Genomic DNA, 14,047 nt, shown 5'->3' with positions numbered 1-14,047 from the left:
TGAGTAATTTGAGCCCTGGAAAAACAGGGTCCTGTATTTCTAGTTTTCCTGTTCAGAGCACCCCAGAACTGTGTGCCTGGCCTTGTGGGGGCCATGACCCCGACCCTGGCTCTCCCTAAGGTGACCACTCACCCTAGAAACACCCTGGAAACTCACCCTAGAAGATTTACTAAGCAGCAACAGTTTAGCTAATCTTTACATCTCTGAAGGTACATCGGTACCATGTGGGGCCTCAGGTCAGAGAACTGCCACAGATAGACCCGGTGAGTTCATTAATCCTTCCCCAGCCTCTTGGTTTGGCTGCATTCATTCATGTATCCATTCAACACATAGCACTGAGCATCTACTGTGTTTGGATTTTGGGGGAATCTTTGGGTAGCTTCAGCCACTAGGACAAAGAACTCCATCCCCTGAGATATACATGCCTGGAGGATGAATCTGTGTGCATCTACACAACATTTCTGAATGTTCTGAAAAGGAAAAAAATAAAAATAAACAAGTGTGTGAGGTAGTGATTAAGATATTCACAATATTTCCCTTTAAAACAGGAAAATCTGACAGCTACAGAGGAGAAACGACTTTGCTGTCCCCCCCACTCCCACTTCAATTTAGACTCCTGATTGCTGTCTTATCTTTCAGGGTTATAACCGTGATCTCAATGACTAATAGAAAACTCCATTAGGCTCCGTGTTTATGAAGGGAATTAATGACTTCGTAAATTTAGTGCTTCGTAAACATAGGAGGGGGAGCACTTCCCTCAGGCTTGACGATTCCCTGGCAGGGAGGGAGGCTGGATAGGAAAGGAAACGCTTCCAGCCTGCTGAGAGGCCTCCTCACCCAAGTGTTCTCTGCTGCTGCTTAGAAAGCCAGGCCCCACAAGGCTCGGGTGCTCCAAGATCCTGAAAAAGAAGTCAATGCGAAGGCATGAGAGCTGGGAGCCAGGGAGAAAGGGATGCGTCCGCCGACTTGAAAAAAAATACCAACTGGTGAAATTTTCAAATATAAATGCATATTTTAATTACAAATGTGTGTCCTTGGCAAGTCCAGCTTTTGTCCTGGATTAGAGAAATCTGTTGTTTAGACAGGCCAAACCCACAGACGAATTATTTTCTTTGTTCTTTTAAGCTTTTTAGGCCTGGCCAATGACATAAAATCTTTCAGGGGGAAAAACACCAAACTCTCAGGACACACATTCAGAAGGCAGCATAGGGAAGGAGAGGCTGTAGGATCGGGGTCTTGGGTTTCCTCCCTGGAATGAATGAGGCAAGTTATTTCTACTTAAGGAGGGGAGGTGGGTGGAAGAGGAAAGGGAAGGGCTCATTTTATAGAATAATGGCATTTCCAGGGGCTTCTGCAAATAAGTTTTCCTGGTCCACTGATGCTTTCTGCTTCAAAACTGCCCTTCTTCAGAGACCAGTTGCATCTGCTCAGCCCCTCTCTCCTTGAGAATAGCACAGCAACAGTTTAGCAAATCTTCAGAGACCGGTGTCTTTGCAAGTACATCAGTCCCATTTGGGGCCTCAGGTAGTAGAACTGCCATGAACAGACCCAATGAATTCATTAATTCTTCCCCAGCCTCTTGTTTTGGCTTCATTAATTCATTCAACAGGTAGCACTGAGCACCTACTGTGTCTGGATTTTGGGGGCAATCTTTGAGTTTCAGGAATTGAGGACTTTGAGAAGTCTCTCAATACTTGTAATAGCAAGAGCAGCCACATATATTACTTAGGGGATAGATGAAGCCTGCCTGCCTGCCTGCCTGCCTGCCTGCCTGCCTTCCTTCCTTCCTTCCTTCCTTCCTTCCTTCCTTCCTTCCTTCCTTCCTTCCTTCCTTCCTTCCTTCCTTCCTTCTTTCCTTCCTTTCTTTCCTTTTTCTCTTTCTCTCTTTCTTTTTTTTGAGAAAGGGTCTTGCTCTGTCTTCCAGGCTGGAGTGCAGTGGCATGATTTTGGCTCACTGTGACCTCTACCTCCTGGGTTCAAGCAATTCTCCTGCCTCAACCTCCAGAGTAGCTAGAACTACAGGTGCACACCACCACGCCCGGCTAATGTTTGTATTTTTGGTAGAGATGGGGTTTCACCACGTTGGCCAGGCTGGTCTCAAGCTCCTGACCTCAAATGATCAGCCCACCTCGGCCCCCCAAAGTGCTGGGATTACAGGCGTGAGCCACCGCGCCTGGCGATAGATGAATTTTTGAGTGACCCTGCCGTGACTTTCTCCTTGTTCCTTGATAGGTTTTGAAAGTGCCAGCCAGACTAGTGAAATGGTATTGCTGGTTTGCAATACTCCTGATGGAAAAAAGTTTAAATTTGTACCTCCTTCCTTTTTTTTTCAGTCAGCCACCTGAGTTCTGTGATAAATTAAAATACACTTTCTGAAATTAGAAAAAAAATAAAGAAAGCTTTGTGTATTACATGCAAAAGAGAAAAGTTTAGAAGATACTAGTCAGAGGTGTCCGAGTCAAAGGTTAATCAAAACTAAAGGAAATAGTAAAGAAGTAGTACAGGAAAATGTCACCACTTGGGAAGCCTGGCAGAGAATTTTAAAATCCTGTTTTCCTACAACAGATTACAGGTAATGCACATTCATGAGCCCTTTGACCCAATGCAAGGTCACAGAGAGAATGTATCTGACACCTATTTTATTTTATTTGTGTTCCGCCCTGTTCCAAAAAGGACTCAAGGTAGTTTGAAGAGGAGGACACATAAAATAAAAGTTAAATATGTGCTAAAAGCCCGAGCAAAAAAGAAAGGAAAGAAAAGAGTGGCAACATAAAATGGAGGCTGGAACAAGGTGAGGAAAATTAAAAGCACACCGTGCAGGTTGATACGGTTCCTCCCTGTGGGCCATGAGTTTGGCTCTAGGAGTTAACTGGGAAAGGGAAACATGAATATTTAACATAAAAGCAGATCAACTGCTTAGGGGACCACTATTTTTGGAATCCAGGAAAGGTAGGCCTTTCTCCTGCAGGCCTTTCCCCATCATCTGTATAATGTACCAAGCCACAAACTTAATAGCGTAATAGCATCCTGTATCCGATGTGACCTCAAGCAGATCAGAACTGTGGATCTGCTTAGGACTTCAGTTTCCTTGTTTCATAGTCTGCTCCCAAATACCCCATATCTGGGCATATTCTTATTTGATTCAGGTCTGCTGTGGTCCAGATCTTTAAGACTCTGCCCTGCAAACAGACAGTATAGAAAATATCATCAGCCACCATGTTATTTAACCTCCACATTATCACCCACATCCTCACGAGGGTGAGTGTCCAAGTGGTACTGATAAGAAAAGTTAGTAAGAGGTATGGTCACCTGCAGCGTCTGGGGTAACAGACGCCACAGCTCACGCCAGGTGGAGGGGCAGACTCCATCTGAACTCAGCAAAATTTGAGAACCGGCCAGGCACAGTGGCTCGCACCTTTAATCCCAGCATTTTGGGAGGCCAAGGCTGGTGGATCACTTGAGGTCAGGAGTTTGAGACCAGCCTGGCCAATATGGTGAAACCCCATCTCTACTAAAAATATGAAAATTATCTGGGCGTGGTGGCACTCGCTTGTAGTCGCAGCTACTCAGGAGGCTGAGGCAGGAGAATCGCTTGAATCCTGGAAGTGGATGTTGCAGTGAGCTGAAATCATACCACTGCACTCCAACCTTCGTGACAGAATCAGACTCTGTCTCAAAAAAAAGCAAAAAAGAAAATTTGAGAACCTTCCCAGGACCCATCTACAGTTGACTCTTGACAAATGCAGGCTTTAGAAGTGCCAGTCCCACAGTTTAAAATCTATGTACAACTTTTGACTCCCCCAAACTGAACTACTAATAGCCTACTGTTGACTGGAAGCCTTATTGATAACATAAACAGTCGATTCACACGTGTTTTGTATGTTAATGTATTACATACTGTGTTCTTACAATGAAGTAAGCTAGAGAACAGAAAATGTTGTTAAGAAAATCATAAGGAAGAGAAAATAAATTGACTGCTAATTAAGTGGAAGTGGATGGCCATAAAGGCCTTCAGCCTTGTGGTCTTCTGAGTAGGCTCAGGAGGAGGAGGAAGAGGAGGGGTTGGTCCCTCTGTCTCAGGGGTGGCAGAAGCAGAAGGTCCACCTCTAAGTGGACATGCACAGTTCAAACCTGTGTTGTTCAAGGTCAACTGTACATGCCACCGAGACCAGAATTGGTGATTTGATATCTGTCAATGGCAACAACTCAATATTCTATCCTTTAGATGTTTTCTCACCCTGGTCACATTTAATGTGTTTAATTGATGCTGTGCGGAAGCTTCCTCACGTTAGAGGATAAATAAGCCATTCCCTTTGACAGGAGCCTGGCGCTTTCCCTGCGAGGAGGGCACTTTGGGAGCCACCTTCTCATTAGAGGACAATTAGCCGGGCTCCCGCACCCAGTGCCCTGCGCGGGGCTCCTGAGTAGGCAGGGCGGACGCGCCATCTAGTGGCAGCTCTCAGGACGTCCACACGCCTGCTCCTGCGGGCTCCCGCGCCCGAGGGTGGCAGGCACCGGCATGTTAGAGGTTAACGAAGAGGTTCCCTTCTTCCGGCGTGGATGAGCCTTCCCGTGAGGGTGACTGGAAAGGCGCCTGGGCTGGTGACGGTGTCAAGTGTAGGCGAGAAATACGGCTGCAAATCAAGAGGCAACTTGACCTCCCTCGCACAAGACTGAGTCCCTTTGCGGCAGGGGCCCTCCCTGCCACGAACCCTACTTGGAACCTTGCCCCGTGCAATGTCTCTCTAAGTCTAGGCCACGGAAGCCCTGGGACTCCCTTTCAGCCTGATTCTTTCCTGTGGTGCTGGGGTGTTTCTCCTGTCTGGTGGGGTCAGCTGCGTCCAGCCTCGGCTACTGCAGGATTGCCTGGGCAACCCAGAGGAGATGCGCGGCCGTGGAGGTCCTCCCTGGATGGCCCTTCCTACCAATTTCAACATCATTAGGAATTTAAGAAGGCCCGGGTGCCCATCCCCCCATTTATAGTAGGATTTCCAGGACAAAATGTATTCCACTCTCTAAACAACAAGCAACATGTATACAACCCATTCATAAGGTAAAGATTCCCTTGCCTACACCTAGCTTCTCCTGCCCAAGCATGGCCTTGTGGTTCTCTTCCCCAGGTCAAGTTCAGGACCTAGCAGCTGGGAGAGGGCATTTTCTAAGTTAAGAGTGGAAGAGTCTCAGCTTGCCTTAGATGGAGCCACATATAGGATTCAGATTTGCCTTGGCAGGTCTGATGGACCTTGGTGATGGTCCACCAGCAGCCGTGCGCAGCAGCTGCCCAGGGCCATGCAGCAGGCATGGCACTCCCCTTCCAGGAGGGATTCCAGGCCCAGCTACAAGGAGCGTGGCTACTGACAGCTGCCCACTCACAGCTAGTCAGACTAAGCCTCAGCTTTCAAAAAGGACTGTGCCCTCCTTGGGCTGGCCCAGGCCCACATCAGAGCAAGGCAGTGGTCCAAAGGCCTGGCATTTCTGTCCACCACGGGATTCCTCTCCTGGGTGGTCTGTGCCCCAGAGCTCTCTGTGGGGCTGGCTCACTTCTACCCTGGCCCCTCACGGGAGTTGCTCAGCTATAGGCCTTCTGCACACATAACTCTAGCTGGGAGCCTTTCCCAGAGGACCCAACCTAACTGGTTGGCTCATCCTATGGAAGCCAGTGTCCTTGACCTTTTCAGGTCATGAACCTCTTTTGAGAGGATGCTGGTAACTGTGAGCGTCTTCCCAGGATTTTCACATGCCCAGTGTTAGAGTGCAGGTCCCCCAAGGCCATCCCCCGGGCCTTCGCGGGGAGTCGGGTTGAGGATCTCTGACTGAAGGAGGTGGAGAGGAGGCGGAGTTGGGGAATGAGGAAGATGGGGCTGGGGGATCATAACAGGGCTTCTGGCACTGCAGAAGAGGGTTCATTCTCATTTCTGAGCCACAGCACAGCCTCCCATGAGTTCATGGATTCTGTGGGAAAAACCAGAAGCCAGTTCCCTTAAGTGCTATGTCAGGCCCTGCAGGCAGGTGGCTGGCCGTGGCCCCATATGGCTCTGGCACAATGAGGGCTTCAGAGAACAGAGCCGCCTCTGCTTGGGGAGTGCCAGTGGCATCAGCAGTAGGGGTGGCACCCAGTCACCCATCTGGCAGAGGCTGGCTGGGAACTGTCTCCTCTGGATAACATGGTGCCCACCAAGCCCTAGAAGCAAGGCCTCCCAGCACCTTTGCAGGCAGCAGATACAACCTAGCAACGTCCAGCTGCATGGAAAGAAGACACAACAGCGGGAAAGTGGCATTTGCTGACCTCCTCCAGAAAGTCTCTTTCCAAAATAATTAGCAAGGGTTTCAGGGGTTAGATGTTCTTCACTGACAGGTGGAGAAGGAGCTAACAAAACAAGATTGAGCAGGAATGAGAAGTTGTATTTAGGACATACGATAGCAGACACACAGCACGCGCATGCGTGCGCGCGCGCACACACACACACACACACACACACACACACACACACACATATATATATATACACACACACACACCAGGGGCTGTTTTCAGCACTCACGTATATTAACTGATTTAATCCACATATAGCCTCATGCGCTAGCTCCTATTATTATCTCATTTTACTCTCAAAGAAACTGATGCACAGAGAGGTTTAGCAACCTGCTAAAGTCATGTAGCTGAAAAGTGGCAGAACTGGGATTTGAGCCAGGAAGCAAGGGGCAAGGTCTGTGCTCTTCGTCTCCTTCTGTGCTGGCTCTATGCTTGCTAGCAGCTGTGAACTTGGACCTTGGGGTGGGAGGGCTCTGGGTTCATTCCCAGCCCCACTTCTTACTGGCTGTGTAATTTCAGGTCTGTTTCATTCTTCTCTTTGACTCAGTTTCCTCAACTGAGTGTAAAATGATGATGATCCTACCTCATAAAGATGTGTGAGGCTTAAATGAGCTAATTATGTAAAGGATTTTTCCTGGCACATAGAAAAATGCTCAGTCTGACATTGAATGTATATGAAATTTTTGGATCTGTGCCACCCACAGAACTCAGAGTAGCTTCTTGAAATAAACTTCTGCCCCAGACTCCTAGGCCAGCCCAGGCCAGCCCAGCCACTGAAGGCACCGAGACAGGAGCCCTGTGTCCACTCCAGCCCTGAGGCTCAGGAAGCCAGGCAAGAGCACTTTCCGGTGGATTTCTGGCTGGGCCCAGCCTGTGGCCTCTCAGTGCTCCTGGTAGCCTTGCACTTTCTATCTTCAAGGGAAGCTTGAGTGCTGGAAGCCTGCCCGCCCCTGCACATTCCTACCAGCGCCTGAAATCAATGACGCCCTTGTTCTCCTTGGAGGCGTTGGATGTGTGGGAGAAGGTTGAGGGCACACTGTCATCCCGCCAAGCTGTCTGGAAAGCTGGAGGGAGCATGAAAGGCCGGGGAGCACCCAGTCCTGCATAGGTACCTCTTGCTTCAAATCAGCCAGATCCGGGGACATATACCGCAGCATCAATGCGAGGAGCACTATAAGAGGATACCCTCCTAGTGGGTTTCAAAGCACCGGATTAATACAAATGTAATCAATACAAACCTTTTCTACTATATATGCTTTGTGTAAAGCCATATGCACTCACATTCAGAAATACTAAAGATTAGGTCTCGAAAAATATTCCTACAGACAGAAAGAAGAGACAGTCCAATTCTAAACACAGGGAAGGGTTGAAGAAGCACAGTGGGTGAGGGAGAGCCCATGTGGGTGGGAGAGGATGAGGGCACAGGTGGACATTGTTTTAAAATTTGATAGTGGCAAATTGGAAGCACAATGTAATTTCACTTACAATTTGCCTTCCATCAAATAGGATCCCCAAATACTCAAAGACTTTAAATGGAGGCTTTTCTTTAACGATCTCAAATTTTTAACTTTTGCCAGGCACAGTGGCTCACGCCTGTAATCCCAGCACTTTGGGAGACTGAGGTGGGCAGATCACCTGAGGCCAGGAGTTCAAGACCAGCCTGGCCAACATGGTGAAACCCTGTCTCTTCCGAAAATACAGAAACTAGCCGGGCGTGGTGGCTCGTGCCTGTAATTCTAACTACTCTGGAGGCTGAGGCAGAAGAATAGCTTGAATCTGGGAGGTGGAGGTTGCAGTGAGCCGGATGGCACCACCGCGATTCAGCCTGGGCCACAGAGTGAGATTCGATCTCAAGAAGCTTCCACTTCTCATTTCAGAATTCATGAATCTTGTCTCCTTAATGTTTTTCTGTCATGGCACGGAATTAAGAGTTTGTCTTCAGAGTATGGTCTCATCATCCAAATCAACTCTATCAAATCAACAGATTCCTCCATTCACATCTTAGCTAGAGGCATGGCTACTTCTAAGGACTAAAAATAGTCACGTTGTCCTGACTTCCTTTTCCTCTTGGCAGAGTCAGAGACTGAGTCATGTATGATCTTTCACGGAAGAACATGCCTTTGCACTACAAGTGGTATTTTTTCTCTCAAAAAATAAATTTGTATAAATACATTTTTTCTAACAAATGCTATTATAAATGCACCAGGAAAAATTATTTTCAAAAACTGCCCTAAAGCCAATACTTTAAAATTGTATTATTTTTTGTTTTTACTCAATAAATATTAAGTGCTTATCATATGCCAGACACTAGTCTATTTGCTTTTCTGGACCTTTGATTTTAGAACAAGCACTTTTTTTTTTCTTTTCCTGAGAGCTGAGGTCTCACTATGTTGTCCAGGCTGGACTTGGACTCCTGGGCTCAAGTGATCCTCCTGCCTCAGCCTCCCAAGTAGCTGTGACCACAGGTGCACACCAGTGCACCTGGCTAGAACAAACACATCTTTTAAAGGAGGAAACTAGTTTCAGAGTGTTAAGGTGGAAAGTGGCTGGTTAGAGGAGTGGGGCTGGGGGTGTTTCCAGAGACAGACTCACTGGGGAGGCCTTTCAGAGCAAATCAGAGTTGAGCCATGAATGCCTAGGCAGGGCCAGCCACATAAATGTAGAGTAGTTAGTAGTTTAGTCAGCAGTGCAGCAAGTGCAAAGGCACTGGGGTAGGGATAAGCTGAGTGAGCCCAAGGAATAGAGGGCAGCTGTGGCTGGGACAGAGTGAGGAAATGCCATTAAAGAGATTAGCAGGCCAAGTCAGGCGGGGCTCTGGGTGCCAGGGTGAGCTGAAAGGTTTCATTGTAAATGCCTTGCAGAGCTTTGAAAGGTTTTTAAGCTAGGAAGCAACTTTTTCTGATTTGTGGTTAATAGAGCTCCTTTGCTATCAAGGATTTGCTGCAAAATAGTATGGGGAAAATGGAAAAGTGAGGAGGGGTGTAGCTGAAACGAGACTGGTCATGAATTGATAAGTATTACAGCTGGGTATGTTTTGAAAATTCTTATGATAAAAGTTTCAAAAGAACTTTCTCTCTCTCTCTCTCTCTTTTTTTTTTTTTTTTTTTTTTGAGATTGATTCTCACTCTGTGGCCCAGGCTGGAGTGCAGTGGTGCGATCTCCGCTCACTGCAATCTCCGCCTCCCAGGTTCAAGGAATACACCTGCCTCAGCCTCCCAAGTAGCTGGGAACTGGAATTACAGGCACGCGCCACCACACCTGGCTACTTTTTTTTTTTTTTTTTTTTTTTTTTGTATTTGTAGTAGAGACGGGATTTCACCATGTAGGCCAGGCTGGTTTTGAACTCCTGACCTCAAGCGATTCTCCTTCCACAGCCTCCCAAAGAGCTGAGATTACAGGCGTGATCCACCATGACTGGCTTCAAAAGAATTCTTTATATTGCAGAGGAAACAAATGGAAACAGAAATCTTTAAGCTGCACACAAACAAAATAAAATAATAGCCGAACACCCTGTTTGGCTGCTCTGTGGAGAACAGATAATGGAAGGACGGGTGGGAGGAGGACATTCAGCTAAAGGGATTTTGCAATAGTTCAGGCAACACATGGCAGGAGCGTGGTCCAGGGGTAGCAGAGTCCGTGAAGCAGGTGTGGGATGGTTTGGAGATGAAGCCAGTTGGACTTGCTGATGGACTGTGTGTTGGGGTGATGGAGCCGGGGGTGGGATAGCAGATTGACACAAGTGACTGAAGGCAAGTTATCATCTCCAAATGTGCCTTTTGCCACTAGATGGGACTGTCATCTACTGAACTGCATTAACTAGCTTGATTAGCTGGAGAAAAGGTATTAATCATGTTTTTCATTTTTTGATGCTTTGACATCTTGGGTGTTGAAGATGGAAATGTCACATGATGGGAGGGCCCTTGACTCATCCCTCCAAGGAGAACTGCATGACCTAAAACATTCATATTGAACTTTGCATGAGTGAGAAATAAACTTTCAGTGGCTTAATTTAAGCTTCTGAGGTGTGGGAGTTATAGTTTCCAGCAATTGGCCTATTCTGACTGATACAACTGCCTGCTCCAAGTGGACAGAAATCTCATGGATAATTGAAATGATAAGTGCTGCCCAAAAGATAGTTTAGCCAGTTAATGAGAAGCAAATTACTCTTCTGCCCACTGTATGATAAGGGTTGTTAATGAATATCAAAATGACCAGAAGACTGGGAACAAAAGCGGGGAGGAGAAATGAAGGGCCTTGAAAAATGTGTTTACTGACCAGCCAAGCCCTGAGAACATCACTTAGCCAATCTGTAGAGGGAGCTGAGAATAAGAAAATAAAATTTAACATAGTGAATCCTGAATCAGTTATTTATTCATTCTTTTGAGTCAGAGTCTTGCTATGTCATCCAGGCTGGAGTGCAGTGGCATGATGTCAGCTCACTGCAACCTCTGCCTCCTGGGTTCAAGCGATTCTCTTGCCTCAGCCTCCCTAGTAGCTGGGATTATAGGCAAGCGCCACCATGTCTGGCTAATTTTTGTATTTTTAGTAGAGAAGAGATTTCACCATGTTGGCCAGTCTGGTCTCAAACGCCTGACCTTCGGTGATCCACCTGCTTCAGCCTCCCAAAGTGCTGGGATTATAGGCGTGAGCCACTGTGCCCAGCCTCATTCATTCAAAAAGCATGTAGTGAACACCTACTGTGTGCCAGGCACTGTGCTAGATGCTGGATATACTGTAGAAAATAAATTTTACATGGTAGCTGTCCTGAAAGAAATTATAATCTAGTTGTGGAGATAGAGACAAAAATGAATGAGTAAAGCAGTAAGTGAAACAACTATAAGCTGGATCGGGGCTATGAGGGAGTCAGACTAAGGCTTGAGATAGCACAACCAAGGGAGTCTGACTTTAATGGGGAGCAGGGGACTAAGGGAAGAGAAAGTGCAGGCTACAGGCAGAGGCAGGGTGGAGATCAGGACTGGGAACAGGAGTGGCAGGTGGAGAAGGGAGCATGAGGCGTTCTGGGCAGCAGGACAGCATGTGCAAAGGCCCTGAGGCTCTAAGGCTGTATACGTTTGAGCAGCTGATTAAAGACCAGCAGGACAGAAGGAGGAGGTGAGGGAAAGTGGCATAAAATTAGGTGAAGAAAAAGACAGAGGCGGATCACACAGGGCCTAGGGCACAGTGAGAATGTTGGCTTTGATTCTCATTTCAGTATCCCTGCTTCCTGGCCTTTCTATTTAAAAGGACCCATCTTCACCTTCTCCCAAAAGCTCTGGACGTTTTACAGACAGTATCTTTCTAGCCTGGCCCTGGGTCGCTTTCTAGTCATTTGCCTGAGGCTGAACAAAGCCCAGATGGGAGTTTCATTCCCTTCACCTTCCCCAACTCCCAGCGGAGGGAGGCTGGCCCCAGACACAGGACACAGCTTCCTGACCCTGCAGGCAGGAGCCTGGTTTGTTGGTGAGCGGGCCTCCTCATTGCTGCTGGAGTTTTCCATCCTCCTTCCACAACAAGCCAAGTCAGCGAGTTGCTGCCAGGAACCTTCACACCTTGTGCTTTTGGGATCTGAGGTTCGGAAACACACACATACGGTCACCACCCTCCTCCCTGAGGCCCGGAATGAAACCAGCATCGGCGGAGAGCAGCGTACTGAGAAAAATGATGGAGTAATTCCCTGGGCACACTTCAGGCGTGGTGCCAGGTAACAGGCCCTGCCAGGGGGTGACAGAGGCGGTACCATGGCATGTCTGGGGCCTGCCCTGAGACACCAGCTGGCGGCAGCCACACTCTGTCCTTAGCAGCACTCGCAGCAGTCCAACACTTCAGTTGTCACGCAAGACACGCTGTTTCTGACAGGCCGCCGCGGCCGGGTAACACGGGCAGATGCAGAGGTCACTGTCCTGCAGCGCTTTCTTGAAAGCACGCCATTTTTCTTCCCTGCCCAATTAACTTTCCAGGGACCCATCCCGAAGGACTGGATTCATCACTAGAACCAACAAGAAGAGGATTTGTAGAGCTGGCTGCCGCACCGCCGAGGCTCCTAGTGGGTCATTTGCGTGGCTTGCCTGACCTCAGCAGAAATCCACAGCGCAGGGTCCAGAGCTGTGCAAGCACCTGCAGTTGAAGAATTCACAATCACAAGTCATGGGTCTAAATTGGCAGGCTTTCAAGAAAGTCCCACCGATCTTCAAGTATACAGCCGCCAAGGGCCACGTAAAATGTTTGTAGCTTTAATATACAGTTTCATTTGCTTGAATATCAGCTTGGGTGCAGATAATCAAAGAATGGCTCAGGGTGGAGAATTTAATATGAGAATTCAGCCGGGGCTGCCAAGCTGTATATGTGCTAATGTTGCAATTTCAACCTTGGACTTAAGGTCAAGATTAATTTAGTGAAAAATATTATTTTATGATGTAACAGACACCTTCTGAGTTGGAGAGCGGAGGAATTCAGGAGGATGGATGAGGCACAGGTGTGTAGAGCCCTCATGGCAAAAGTGGCTGCATTGCTCCCTCAAATGTTAGTTAATATTTGGGCAGATTTGAGAGATAACAACATAGGCAGATTTTTCTTTAACTTTTTATTATGGAAAATCAAACATATGCTGTATTAGAGAGAATAGTGTAGGAAGTGGAAAACTTTTTCTGTACAGGGCCAGATAGTAAATATTTTTGGTTTCCCAGGCCATATGTTCTCCGCCTCAACTGTACAGCTCTGTTGTCACACAAAAGCAGCTACCAATAGTGTGTCAGTGAATGAATGGTTGTGTCTTCTAATAAAACTTTATTTGTGGACTCTGACATTTGAATTTCACTTTTTTTTTTTTTTTTTTTTTTTTTTTTTTTTTTTTTTTTTTTTTTTTTTTTTTTTTGAGACGGAGTCTCGCTCTGTCGCCCGGACTGGAGCACAGTGGCCGGATCTCAGCTCACTGCAAGCTCCGCCTCCCGGGTTCACACCATTCTCCTGCCTCAGCCTCCCGAGTAGCTGGGACTACAGGCGCCGCCACCTCACCCGGCTAGTTTTTTGTGTTTTTTAGTAGAGACGGGGTTTCACTGTGTTAGCCAGGATGGTCTCGATCTCCTGACCTCGTGATCCGCCCGTCTCGGCCTCCCAAAGTGCTGGGATTACAGGCTTGAGCCACCGTGCCCGGCCGAATTTCACATACTTTTTACATGTTATTAATAGTCTTCTTTTTTCCTGATTCTTGTACCATTTAAACATATAAAAATCTTTCTTAGTTCCCAACCCTTGCAAAAATAGCTGGTGGGCTAGATTTGGCCTGCAGGTCACGGTCTGCCCAGCCTTGAAACATGGAGAAGGACCCCCTATCCCCAACACCCTGTTTCAACAAAAGTCAGCTCATGGCCAATCTTGTTTCATCTATTCTCCTATCCTTTTTCCCTCTCCTTGGATTCTTTGAGGCAAACCCTCATCAACAAATTATTTCATCCATATTCATATTTCAGTACTTATCTCTAAAAGAGGATTCAAATTTTAAACATAAAACTACAAGATCATGATCACATCTAAAAATATTAACAATTCCATAACATCATCAAATATCCAATCAGTATTCAGTTTTTCCAATTGTCTTATAAAGGTTTATCATTATATATTTTAGATTTTCCCCCCATTCAGTTCATTTGTTTGAATCAAGATCTAAACAAGATCAATATATTGCAAATACATTGCAATTGCTCGATAGATCTTCTAAGTCTTTTTTGCTGTCGTCGA

Source organism: Rhinopithecus roxellana, chromosome 18, assembly GCF_007565055.1.
Source record: "Rhinopithecus roxellana isolate Shanxi Qingling chromosome 18, ASM756505v1, whole genome shotgun sequence".
Classification (NCBI taxonomy): domain Eukaryota; kingdom Metazoa; phylum Chordata; class Mammalia; order Primates; family Cercopithecidae; genus Rhinopithecus; species Rhinopithecus roxellana.
This window is presented reverse-complemented; position numbering follows the sequence as displayed.